Genomic DNA, 14,149 nt, shown 5'->3' on the forward strand with positions numbered 1-14,149 from the left:
ATTGTTTAATCATATGATAAGGATATACACATAAAATAGCCAAGTCCCTATACATGCCATAACTTAAAGTATTTCTAGTCACAAAATACCGAGATAACTCGTTAATAGTGTGAGGTGATCTCCGACATCCTTACGATTTTTCGAGTTGGCTTTGCGATACTATAAAAAAGAGAGAAAAGAAAAGGAGTAAGCATAAAGCTTAGTAGGTATACATGTAAATAAATAACAACATTCTAAATGAATTATCAAGATAACCTGAACTTTTCGAACATGAACTTATCTTACCTTCCCTTTGGTACACTCTTTAAATTTTCCGTTGAACCACTTTGAATACTAAGGATACACGGGTACCTTTGCTTTTTAAAATTACCATTCCCATGTCTTGACATAGCCTTACGTGGTATCCTTGCCTTATGAACTCACCATTTCCATGCCTTGGTATGGTCTTACATGGGATCTTTGCCTTATCGTAGTTTATCAATGCCATGTCTTGACATGGTCTTACATGATTTCCTCGCCTTGTAATACTTACCAATGCCATGTCTTAGCATGGTCTTTCTTGGTATCCTTAAACCCTAATGTCATGACATTTGTATCCTACACATTCCTAAGGTTCAACCGATACTTTTAAGTATCATTTCTCCATCATTTCTTGCTTGAATCATCAATGAATAAATTTAAAAAATAAATATATAGATGTTGAAAATAACATCATTAATTATAAATAATAAAACATTGCATTTATTTACTGCAAACTTACCTCGATACGAAATACGATCAAATATTTTGATTTAGTCCTCAACCATTTTCTTTCCTCGGTCTAACCCTGGATTTTGTTCTTCTTGATCTATAATAACAAATTTAACTTATCTAATATTCACATTTATCAAAATAGCCCTTAACTCTAACTTTGGAAAAATTACAATTTTGCCCCTAAACTTTTGCATATTTACACTTTTTCCCCTAGGCTCGAAAATGAAACTTTATCCCTAATTCTTATGCTTTATGACATGCTGATCATTTATTTACCTACGGCAACATCAAATTCCCAGTCTAACATGTACTTATGACCATTAGGTATTTTTATCAATGATGTTGTTTTACTCGTTTTCGCTTAAAATAGCTTAGATCAAGTCGTTTAACATAATTTCAAGCTTCATATTCTACCATAAAACATCGAAATAAACATATTTCACCTATGGGTATTTTTTCAAGTATGAACCCTAGGTTAAATTATTGTTAGAATAAGATAAATCAAGTTATCGGGACTTAAAAACGTAAAGAACATTAAAAACAGGGCTTGGAATCACTTACTATGAAGATTGGAAGCTTGACAAAACCCTAGCTATGAAGAACCCTTGAAATTTCAGCCTAAGGAAGAAGATGGGCACATTTTGCCATCTTTTTCCCTTTTTTAATCTTTTAATAACCAAATGACTAAAATACCCTTCATTAAAACTTTAGTTATTTTTATCTATGTATGTTCATTTTTGTCTATGAAAACCTAATGGTCTAATTACCATTTAAGGACCTCTACTTCAATTATGCTCTTCAATTTAATCCTTTAGCATCTAAAACTCATATTTATCAACTTTTACAATTAAGCCCTAGTAGGTAAATTAAGCATGTTATCTATAAAATTTTCCATCGATACTCTAACACATGCATCTAATCACCTGGTAAATTATAAAAATTAATCGGAATAAACTTTTCTATCTTGGATTCATGGTTTTGCAACCACTGTTCCTTTTAGGCCCTATTTTGCGGTGTTACATTTCTCCCCCGTTTAGGGATTTTCGTCCTCGAAAATATTACTTGTGAATAGGTTTAGATACTATTTTCGCATAACCTCTTCAGGGTCCCATGTAGCCTGGTATACTCCATGCCTATTCCATAATACTTTCACAAGTGCAATACTTTTGTTCCTTAGTTGCTTGACCTCTCGAACTAAAATCTTTACCAGTTCTTCACCGTAAGTCATATCTTGCTGAATCTCAACCTCTATCTGTGAAATCACATGTAATGGATCAGAACGGTAATGACGTAACATGGACACATGGAACACATCATGAATTTTATCTAACTCAGTGGCAAAGCTAACCGATATACTAATGGTCCAACTCTTTTAATCACCTCAAACGGTCCAATAAAACGTGCACTTAGTTTGCTTTTCTTGCTAAATCTAAAGACTTTCTTCCATGGGGATACTTCCAACAACACTTTGTCACCAACTTGATACTCAATATCTTTTCTTTTCAAGCTTGCATAAGACTTCTATCTATCTGAAGCTGCTTTCAAGCAATTTCTGATAACTTTCACTTTCTCTTCAGTTTCTTTAACTAAATCAACCTCATAAATCTGATTTTCTTTAAGCTCTGTCCAATACAAAGGTGTGTGACATTTATGTCCATACAAAGCTTTATAAGGTGTCATTTTCAAACTCGACTGGTAACTATTATTATAAGCAAATTCTACCAACGGTAAATATTTCTCCCAACTAACTTGAAATTCTAAGACACAACATCTGAGCATATCCTTAAGTATCTGAATAACTCTCTCTGGCTGACCATAGATCTGAGGATGAAAAGTTGTACTAAAGTTCAACTTTGTGCCCAAAGATTCCTGTAACTTTTTCCAAAACTGCAAAGTGAATCTCAGGTCTTTATCTGAAATAATCGATAACGGTACTCCATGTAGTCTGACTATCATTGAAATATACAACTCGGCCAACTTGTCAAGTGAATAATCCATACGAACTAGAATAAAATGAATCGAATTCGTTAGCTTATCAATCACAACCCATACTGCACCTTTCTTTCTCGGTGTCAACGGCAATCCTGTCACAAAATCCATGGCAACTCGGTCCCATTTTCACTCAGAAACTAACACAAGCTGCAATAAACCTGAAGGTACCTGATGTTCGGCTTTTACCTGCTGATAGATCAAGCATCTAGAAACAAACTCTGAGATATCTGTCTGCATTCCTACCCACCAATACATTTTCTTCAAATCATTATACATCTTTGTACTACCTAGATGAATAGACAAGGAACTGTTATGTGCTTCCTCTAAAATATTTTGAATAAGCTCATCATTCTTTGGTACACATATCGATTTCTGAACATTAAACAACTGTTAGAACCGATCTGAAAATCTGACTCTATACCCGATTCACACGAAGCTCTTTTGGCTTGCAACTCACTGTCATCTTTCTGAACTTCACAAATTTCTTCAAGAAACATTGGATTAGCTCTTAATTTGGATAAGATAAAACCATCATCTGATAAGGTTAAACTAGTGTTCAAAGCTCTTAATGCAAATAAAGATTTTCTACTCAAAGCATCAGCAACTACGTTTGCCTTACCCAGGTGATAATCGATCACTAGTTCATAATCTTTAATCAACTCTAGCCATCTTATTTGCCTCAAGTTCAAATCTCTCTGAGTCATAAAGTATTTCAAACTTTTATGATTAGTAAATATTCGGTACTTCTCACCATACAAGTGATGTCTCCAGATTTTCAATGCAAATACAATGGCAACTAGTTCTAAATCATGTATTGGATAATTTTTCTCATGTGGCTTTAGCTGTCTAAAGGCATAAGCAATTACCTTTCCTTCTTGGATAAGTACCTAGCCTAGTCCATTGAAGGGCGTATCAATGTAAATCACAAACTCTTTACCCAGTTCTGGTTGTACTAAGACAGGAGCTTCAGTCAATAATGCCTTTAACTTGTCAAAACTCTACTGACACTTTTCAGTCCATTCAAACTTGACATCTTTCTATAGCAATCTTGCCAATGGAGTACCTATCAAGGAAAATCCCTCTACAAATTGTCTATAATAACCGGCGATACCAAGAAAACTTCTGACATCTGATACATTCCTGTGAGGCTTCCAATCAACAATGGCTGAAATCTTGCTTGGATCTACTCTAATACCTTCAATTGAGACTATATGTCCAAGAAAACCAACTTCCCATAACTAGAACTCACTTTTGCTAAACTTGGCATAAAGCTAATTTTCTCTCAAAGTCTGTAAAACTATTCTCAAATGCTCTGAATGCTCAGTCTTATCATGAGAATAAATTAAGATATCATCAATGAACACAACTACAAATTTATCGAAGTAAGGTTTGAAAATTCGATTCATTAAGTCCATGAAAATGGTAGGAGCATTAGTCAAGCCAAATGGCATCACAAGGAACTCATAATGGCCATACCTAGTCTGGAAAGCAGTCTTCGAAACATCTGACTCTTTAATTCGCAACTGATAATATCCAGATCTCAAATCTATCTTGGAGAACACAGTAGTTCCCTTCAATTGATCAAAAAAAACCATCAATTCTAGGCAGTGGATACTTGTTCTTAATAGTCATCTTGTTAAGCTGCTAATAATCTATGCACAATCTCATCAAACCATCTTTTTTTTCACAAAGAGCACTGATGCACCCCATGGTGAACAACTAGGTCTTGCAAAGCCTTTCTCTGTTAGTTCCTGCAACTGAGCTTTCAATTCTCTCAATTCCATTGGAGTCATTCTATAAGGAGCAATAGAAATGGGTGTTGGACCCATAACCAATTCAATACCAAACTCAACTTCTCTAATAGGAGGCAAACCTAGTAGTTCTTCCGGAAACACATCAGGAAACTCACATACCACAGGCACTGATTCAATTTTCAACTCTGGATCTTTAGTATTCAACACAAAAGCAAGATAAGCTTCATATCCTTTTCTCAAGCATTTTTGAGTAGACATGACAGATATCATGGCAATTGAATTATATGACTCATCTGAATTAACCCAAAGAATTTCACCATTTTTGCATTTCAACTCAATGAATTTCTTTCAACAATTCACTATCATGTCATGCGCAGTCAACCAATCCATACCAAGAATCACATCAAACTTATCAAATGGCAATAGCATGAGATAGATCGGAAAATAGTAACCTCTAATCATCAAAGGGCAATTTTTACATACTTTGTCTACTAATACATACTGACCCAATGGATTCGATACTTTAATCATAAATCCCATAGACTCTATGGACATGTTCATACTAGGCATCAATTTCATTCAAACATAGGAATGGGTCGAACCCGGATCAATCAAAGCAATAACATTAACATCATGAAGAGAAAATGTACCCGTAATTACATCGGAGGAGGATGCCTCTTCATGAGCACGGATAGCATAGGTCCTTGCAGGTGCGCTAACATCTGGTCTCATTGCTGAATCTCTAGATGCACCTCTACCTGCCCCTATTCTTGAACTTCTCTGAGGTCTGCCTCTAACAGGGGCATTGCTTGATCTTACTCTCACTATTACTTCTCTTTTAACCAGCTTAGGACACTCCTAAATGAAATGATCTGATGCACCACATCAGAAAAAACCAGTCTCAATTGCTCGACATTGACCTGGATGACGTCAACCACATTGAGGACACTCGGGTCTATCAGCTAAATACTGCCAACACTCGCAATTGAAGTGGTCTGAGCTTTTTGACCCATAAATCTTCTACCTGTCTTTCAACTAAAATACCTGCTGAAAAATTGGATCTCATAGAGAACTCTCTAGGCCTTTTGGATGTAGACTGAAACGACTTGCTCATCTGTCTTTTCTTTGTGTCTTGCATCTCTATTTTAGCTTTACCCTTTCCTTTCAGCAACTCCTTTGCCTTACAAGCTCTTTCAACTAAAATAACAAACTCTTTTATTTCTAAAACACCGACTGATACTTGAATATCATCATTGAGCCCATCTTCAAATCTCTTGCACATAATAGCTTCAGTAGACACACACTCTTGAACATAATTATGAGTCTGAAAAATTCACGTTCATATTCAATCACTGTCATCTTACCCTGCTTTAGTTCAAGGAATTCTTTTCTTTTCTAGTTGATGAACCTCTGACTAATGTATTTCTTACGGAACTCCTCCTGAAAGAAATACCAAGTAACCTTCTCTTTCTGTAATACTGACACAAGTGTCTTCCACCAATGGTAGGCTGAGTCTCGTAAAAGTGATACAACACACTTCATGCACTCTTTAGGTGTGCAGGATAACTCATCAAAGACCCTGATAGTATTCTCAAGCCAAAATTCAGCTTTCTCTGCATCGTCATCTTTAGTAGGCGAAACTCTTCAGCCCCTTGTTTCATAATTTTATCAACTAGTGGCTTCTCTCTTTTGACTGTATCTGTGATTGGGAAAGCTACATGGGTAGTCTGAGGATCATGAGGTCCTAGAGGTCTAACGGCCGGATTCGTACGAACGAACTCGACAAACCATTCATTCATAGCTTGGAAGAAGGCTTCTCGAGCCCCTAATTGTAACGGTTCTTTCACTACTATCTGGTGGCACCGTCCCCTCTGCAGGAGCGAGCGCGTTACTTTCTACATCATCTGACCAACTCATTCAGGATCCATAACTAAAAAAGAAAAACATTTTAAAATAGTCAAAAGTCATTACACTATCAAAATATAAGTATGGCATGTATAGCTAGACTCTTACTTATACTGAATATTCTAAGAACTAACTAAACTCTTGCTCTAATACTAATAAATGTAACACCCCTTACCCGAGACTGTCACCAGAGTCGAGCACGAGGCATTACCAGACTTATCTTACTTGTTCGGGGCATAATTTTTTTTAATTTTAAAAATTAATTCGCTCGCATCCATCCAATAAATCCGTAAAAAGGCCCTTCGAGGCCCTAAAACATGCAATTGGAATGGTTCGGGACCAAAACAGGAACATTAAAAATTTTCCAATTACTTACACAAATCAAAACAATTTATTTCACTATTCATAATAAAACTGTCCATTTGCGTAATAGTCACTAAATTAATTATAACTTGAGTTATAAAACTAAAAATTTAGATCCATAAATTTTCCCTAAAACTAGACTCATATATATTCTTACCATAATTTTTCCAAAATTTTTGGTTTGGCCAATTAGTACAGTTTATTAATTAAAGTTTTCCCTATTTTGCAGTTTAGCGGACATGATCTCTCTTCACTAAAAATTGATTATCTCATTATACATAATTCAGATAATGTTTCTAATGAAAATAAGCTCACTACGGAATCTAGACATATAAATTATGACTTAAAATTCTTTTTTTAAAATTTCTAGTGATTTTCTAAATTTGGAACAGCGGATCACGAAGTCACTCTGAACCAGTCTTACAAAAATTTAAATATCTCAGAATATAGACTTCCTTTGCTTGCTCTGTTTCTTTCCTATGAAAATAGACTCAATAAGCTTTAATTATATATTCCATTCATCATTTAATTCCAATTCTAAAATATTTAATGATTTTTCAAAGCCATGTCACTGCTGCTGTTTCCTAACTGTTCCATGGCCAACCCTTACTCCATAATTTCTTGGCAGCAAGCCTCATTTAGGCATACATAATACCAAAACATGTTATTGTTTGGCTATATCATAAGCTAATCATTACCAAGTATTCTCATGCCATTGTGTAATCATATGATAAGGACATACACACAAAATGGCCAAGTCCCTATACATGCCATAACTTAAAATATTTCTAGTCACAAAATACCGAGATAGCTCGTTGATAGTGTGAGGCGATCTCTGATGTCTTTACAATTTTCTGAGTTGGCTTTGCGATACTATAGAAAAGAGAGAAAAGAAAGGGAGTAAGCATAAAGCTTAGTAAGTTTGCATGTAAATAAATAACAACATTCTGAATGAATTATCAAGATAACCTGAACCTTTTGAACATGGACTTATCTTACCTTCCCTTTGGCACACTCTTTAAATTTTCTGTTGATCCAGTTGGAATACTAAGGATACACGGGTACCTTTCCTTTTTAACCTTACCATTTCCATGTCTTGACATGGTCTTACGTGGTATCCTTGCCTTATGAACTCACCTTTGCCATGCCTTGGCATGGTCTTACATGGGATCTTTGACTTATCATAGTTTATCAATGCCATGTCTTGACATGGTCTTACATGATTTCCTCGCCTTGTAATACTTACCAATGCCATGCCTTTCCATGGTCTTACTTGGTATCCTTAAACCCTAATGTCATGACATTTGTATCCTACACATTCTTAAGGTTCAACTGGGACTTTTAAGTATCAGTTCTCCGTCAATTCTTGCTTGAATCATCAATGAATAAATTTACAAAATAAATATATAGATGCTGAAAAAGAACATCATTAATTATAAATAATAAAACATTGCATTTATTTACCACAAACTTACCTCGATACAAAATACGATCAAATATTTTGATTTAGTCCTCAACCTTTTTCTTTCCTCGGTCTAAGCCTGAATTTCATTCTTCTTGATATATAATAGCAAATTTAACTTATTTAATATTCACATTTATCAAAAAAGTCCTTAACTCTAAGTTTGGAAAAATTACAATTTTGCCCCTAAACTTTTTCATATTTACACTTTTGCCCCAAGCCTAAAAAATGAAGCTTTATCCCTAATTCTTATGTTTTATGACATGATAATCATTTATTTACCTACGACAACATCAAATTCCCACTCTAACATGTACTTATGACCATTAGGTATTTTTTTTACTGATTATGTCATTTTACTCGTTTTCGCTTAAAATCGCTTAGCTCATGTAGCTTAACATAATTTCAAGCTTCATATTCCACCTTAAAACATCAAAATAAACACATTTCACTGATGGGTATTGTTCCAAATATGAACCCTAGGTTAAATTGTTGCTAGAATAAGCTAAATCAAGTTACCGGGACTTCAAAAAATGTAAAGAACATTAAAAATGGGGCTTGGAATCACTTACTATGGGCACATTTTGCCATCTTTTTCCCTTTTTAATCTTTTAATTACCAAATGACTAAAATACCCTTCATTAAAACTTTAGTTATTTTTATCTATATATGTCATTTTTTATCCATGAAAACCTAATGGTCTAATTACCATTTAAGGTCCTCTACTTCAATTATGCTCTTCAATTTAATACTTTAGCATCTAAAACTCATATTTATCAACTTTTGCAATTAAGCCCTAGTTGGTAAATTAAGCATGCTATCTATAACATTTTCCATCGATACTCTAACACATGCATCTAATCACCCTGTAAATTATAAAAATTAATCAGAATAAACTTTTCTATCTCGGATTCTTGGTTTCGCAACCACTGTTCCTTTTAAGCCCTATTTTGGGATGTTACACTAAAAACGTACCTCAATCAAGAACTACAAGGGCCGCACCCTAAAATAATATTTTCTTCTTCTTTTTCTTTTGTTATTCGACTATGGATGCTGATAATTAAGCATAAAATGGTTTTTATTTTATTTAATATAACTTAAATCATCAATTACCATTTTATCCGTTAATTAAAACCACCAATATTCATGATATGATGCCCATTAATGTCCATTAACATTATAAATGGGTAAATAACATCATAAGGACCTCATAAATAACAAACCATAACAAATAAACACTTTTAACTTATGGCATGCCACTTTAGCAATTTACGCGATTAAGTCCTTTTATAAAATCGAGCACACAAACGATAAAATTTTCACACGAAATTTTCACATATATCGCATATCATGCTGTAAACATAGAAAATAATATTAAAATATTTTTTTGACTTGGATTTGTGGTCCTGAAACCACTATTCCTACTAAGGTCTAAATCGAGCTGTTACAAACTAGGTCATAATCTTTCAGTAGCTTTAGCCTACATCATTGTCTCAAATTCAGTTCTTTTTGGGTCATTAAATACTTTAAAATTTTCTGATCAGTATACACGTGACATTTCTCACTGTATAAATAATGTCTCTATATCATCAAACCAAAGACAATTACGACCAACTCGAGATCATGAGAAGGATAATTTCTTTCATGCGACTTTAACTGTCGAGAAGCATAAGCTACTACTTTTCCCTTCCTGCATCAACATGCAACCTAAACCATTGAAACACACATCACTATAAACAACATATGCTACCCAAACAAATGTTTTTCAACTGATTAAAACTCTATTGACACTTATCAAACCAAACAAATTAAATGTTTTTCTGTAGTAACCTGGTCATCAGTGAAGCAATGATCGAGAAGTTTTTAACAAAACGACAGTAATAACTTGCTAAACCTTGTATACATTTCATCTCATTAAACACAATGGTATAGGTATTACGATCATTTAAATCAATACCAAAGATATGCTTAATGACTTACCTGTGTTGGGTAAGACGGTTCCGACTCGGCTACTCGATGATCTTTTCTTTGCCTTTGCTCGATTCTCCTCCTTTAACTCCTTGAGCTTAATCAATAAATCAACTAGTTTAACCGCCTTGCTAAATATTTACAATCCAATTACACATGCATATGTATGTTAGTATATTCGGCAATCACCCTTACTAATCACCCACTTGATCAATTATAGAGAATCAAAGTTAATATCACAATGTGTACCGTATATGGCCCATTATACATAATCAAATTTAACATCATCTATATATTTACTCATATGGCCGAATATACCTAATCATACATACACCTAACCAAAAATAATTTCTAAAATCTTTATATCATTTATACACTAAGCCGAGTACTCTTACCAAGTTCACCTATATTCTTCAACAAATTCTTCATTGATCAAACACATATTCGGCTAAAGAAATGGCAATTTTAGCAACTTTTGATTTAATACTTTATCAATTATAATACATCTAAATATTTTTTTCATATTATTAACACAATTCACATACATTACTTAATATAACATTTTCACATTCGGCATTAGTATCAACCATAGTAGCCGATTCTTCCTACTTTGTACCCATGCATCTATTTGATCCTTAGTTAGTTCAAACACTCAAAGTCAACCATCTCCATACCTCATCACCAAAGACATCAAAATACCAACCAAGAATTGTAACATGCATGGCCGAATATCATCTCCATCATTTAACAAAGTTTGAACCATGGCTAGGTAGATTTCAAATTTACAACTTAAAATATACATGAATCTCAAAGAATAATATCAAACATACCTCAATCTAGTTACATGCATGGCCAAACACTAGCTCAAATTTTGGGTAATTTGACATGCAAACCCATCATTTTCATAACATGCATTAATAGACCATTTTAAATTAGCCTATCATATTTTCACCATGTCTCATATCGATCCCTATTTAATAATTTCTCATGCAATTGGCAAAATTGGAGAATGAAACTTCCACATACTCATGTACACACACAATAAGCATAGAATATGGAAATTATTATTTTTATGACTCGGTTTTGTGGTCCCGAAACCACTTCCCGACTAGGGTCAATTTTGGGCTGTCACATTTTACCTGCCTTGGGGTCTAGGTACTTTTATCGACCCATCAAAAGGTCTACAGTCACCTCGAGCAACTCATGTAACCTTAACGATTCTAAAAGTGTAAATGGGCCCAAGGGCCATCATGCGGTCCAAGTAGGCCTATACGCCTGTGTGATTCATCAAGCCCAAAAGTTACCACAACCATGTAAACTACACAGCCCAATCCAGTAATTACAACATACCACTAAATTTATTCATGTGGAGCCCACGAGCCCATCGAGGCCCAAAATAGTCTAAGCCCATGAGAACGCATATTGTGGCTTCTACAGTCTTATGCCCATGATTCGTAGGCTTGGCTTACCACATAAGCGTTCGCACACCCATGTGGTCAAAAAGCCATTCTTTTGGCTTTTCATATTTCGGCTTCTCGGCTTTTGCCGTTCTACAATCTATTCAGTGTGTGAATACACACCTGCTATGGAGTTGTAACTGAACCACTTCTGAAACAAGAACCTATGATCAACCACAACCCCTCATTAGCCTTAAACCCATGTTAATCTAATACCATAATATTGAAACCGTTACAACCAAAACATCTACATACCAAACAATAATCGCAATCTTCCTTTGATCTAACTCCACGTACTCCTTTCAAAAGCTTTACCTTCATATGAATAGTTAACTAACTCATAAACAACCATAATCCCATACAGATATGTCTATAACTTGAACCTTTACCAGTAGAGGAATTATCACTTGTAAAGGAAAAGTAAACGACCCAACACCTTGCTTATAGAAATCGAGCCCCCAGTAACATTCGATAAAATCCCAGTATTACAAGTTAATCATTAAGGTGAAAAAGAGAATGAGTAGGAAGGGTACATTTAGCCCTTAGAGGAAGAAGACGACAAGCCCTAAGAAGAAGACTTACCAATACCTAGCCAAGGCCCAAGCCTAGAAGTCACCTAAAAAGTAAATGGATATTCGACCAAGAACAATTCGGCCAAGAGAAGAAAGAAGAGAAGTGGAAAAAAAAAGATGTTCGGCTTTGAAGAATAAAGGACCTTAGATTTAGCAACATAGTAGAGAGCAAAGGAAATCAGAGGGAAGATGAGGAAATAATCGATCAGGCAAAAACCCAAAAGTTGAAAATGAGAGGAAGAGAAGTCAGTTGCTGTTTTTGAAGAACCAAAAATAAAAATAGGCAAGTGCTCGAATGGTCAAAATGAGAAATTCCCCAAGCGCCTCAGCAGAAATCGACTATTCAGAAAACAAAAGAGAAATACCTAAAACGCAAAAAGGAAAACGAGAGCGCTAAATTGACCAAATGAGCTGTAGCCTAGGCTGAATTCATCAGTGCCTAGAGTCCCCATTCGGCCAACTTTCCACAGCAATTCAAACTCCTTATTTTCCTCCAAAAATCCCTCCCTAAAAATCCTCCTTGATTTACTGCACCCTCCTCTCGTTGACCAATTCAAATTCTACCTTGTAGAATTTCAGTCGGCTTCTGCTTCCCACATGGCAAGATAGAAAAATAAATACTCTTTTTACCTTGCCATGACTTGAACCTTAAACCTTAAGAGAAACATCCACATGGCACATCCACTAGATCAATAGGCTCTTTATGTCATACCTTACCAAATTTTATTTATAATCCTACTGACCAAATATAGGGGTTTTATCCTTTAAAAAAACCAAAATTTTTGTGCAAGCCAGGACTTGAACCCATGGCTTCCCAGACACTTCCAGAGCACACAACCACTAAGCCAAACACTCAATTGTGTCACTTTCCTACACAATTAAATATTTATGTGCAGTCTCCTAACTGCACCCGTACTCAAATCCTAATACTTCTAGGCCCAAATTCGGGGCGTTACAAGGTAAGTACATGTGTAAAAAATGTGACAATATGGTATGTTATGTTGTGTTAACGTTATGTGATAATTATTTTATTGTTTATTATGTATGCTATGTCTAATGGTACTATTGTAAGCATGAATGATATTATGGTCGCTATCCACGATGTCATGGGCCAGTGCAATAAAGGCACAATGTGCAAGTGAGAAAACTATCTTTTGAACCTTAGGAATAGTTTAGGATAGAAGTGACATGTAACAAGGAATTATGAAGTTCAAACTCGTTGAGGGTCTGGGTTCATGATAAATGTGGCATCCGAGCTCATTGAATGGTCCGAGTTCATAATGGATGTGATACATGTGATTGAGTTCCGGGCAATGGACTTGTGTGTCCTATTGGTGGCTAGGTAATCCTTAAGTGGTCGGATATCTGACAGCTTTTGTGAGCAGCCCGTGTAGTTACACCTTGATCGATTGCTTATACGAGCAAACCTATGAGTAGCTCCATTGTGAGTGTTAGATGATATGAGGTAGCTTCGGCTACGTATGTTTATGTGGCACTCATGTGCAAGTTTCCGTGTATCCAAGAGTATTCTGAGTGGTTATGCTATTATGTCTTGTATTATTTTGGTTTACTAATATTTCACATTATTTGCACGTGGACTTACTAAGCTTAAATGCTTACTCCCCTTTCTTTTCCATCAGTTGTAGTTCCGCCAAGCTAGCTCAGGGATCGGAAGTTGTCGGAGTATTCGATCACACTATCAAAAGAACATTGGGTATAGTGAATTTGTTATTTTAAGTATGGCATGTATAGGGGACTTGGTCATTTTGTGGTATGTGTCATGCTATTTGGCCAAACTGTGAAGGCTTATGATGTTGATGATTCATTTTGTAATAGCCATGTGATATGGCTCATGATTGATTTGGTGTTGTAATATCTAATTGTTCATGCATGCATGTGTTGATACCTTGATGATGTTCTATG

The 14,149-nt window shown here is 35.1% G+C and overlaps 1 protein-coding gene across 1 annotated transcript in view; it reads left to right on the forward strand.

Annotated features, from left to right (window-relative positions):
• LOC121210024 (uncharacterized) overlaps positions 1–14,149 on the forward strand; it is a 94,596-nt gene that overhangs the window by 66,125 nt on the left and 14,322 nt on the right. The gene's annotated exons all lie outside the window — the stretch shown is intronic.

The sequence above is a fragment of the Gossypium hirsutum genome, chromosome A11 (genome assembly GCF_007990345.1).
Source record: "Gossypium hirsutum isolate 1008001.06 chromosome A11, Gossypium_hirsutum_v2.1, whole genome shotgun sequence".
NCBI lineage: Eukaryota > Viridiplantae > Streptophyta > Magnoliopsida > Malvales > Malvaceae > Gossypium > Gossypium hirsutum.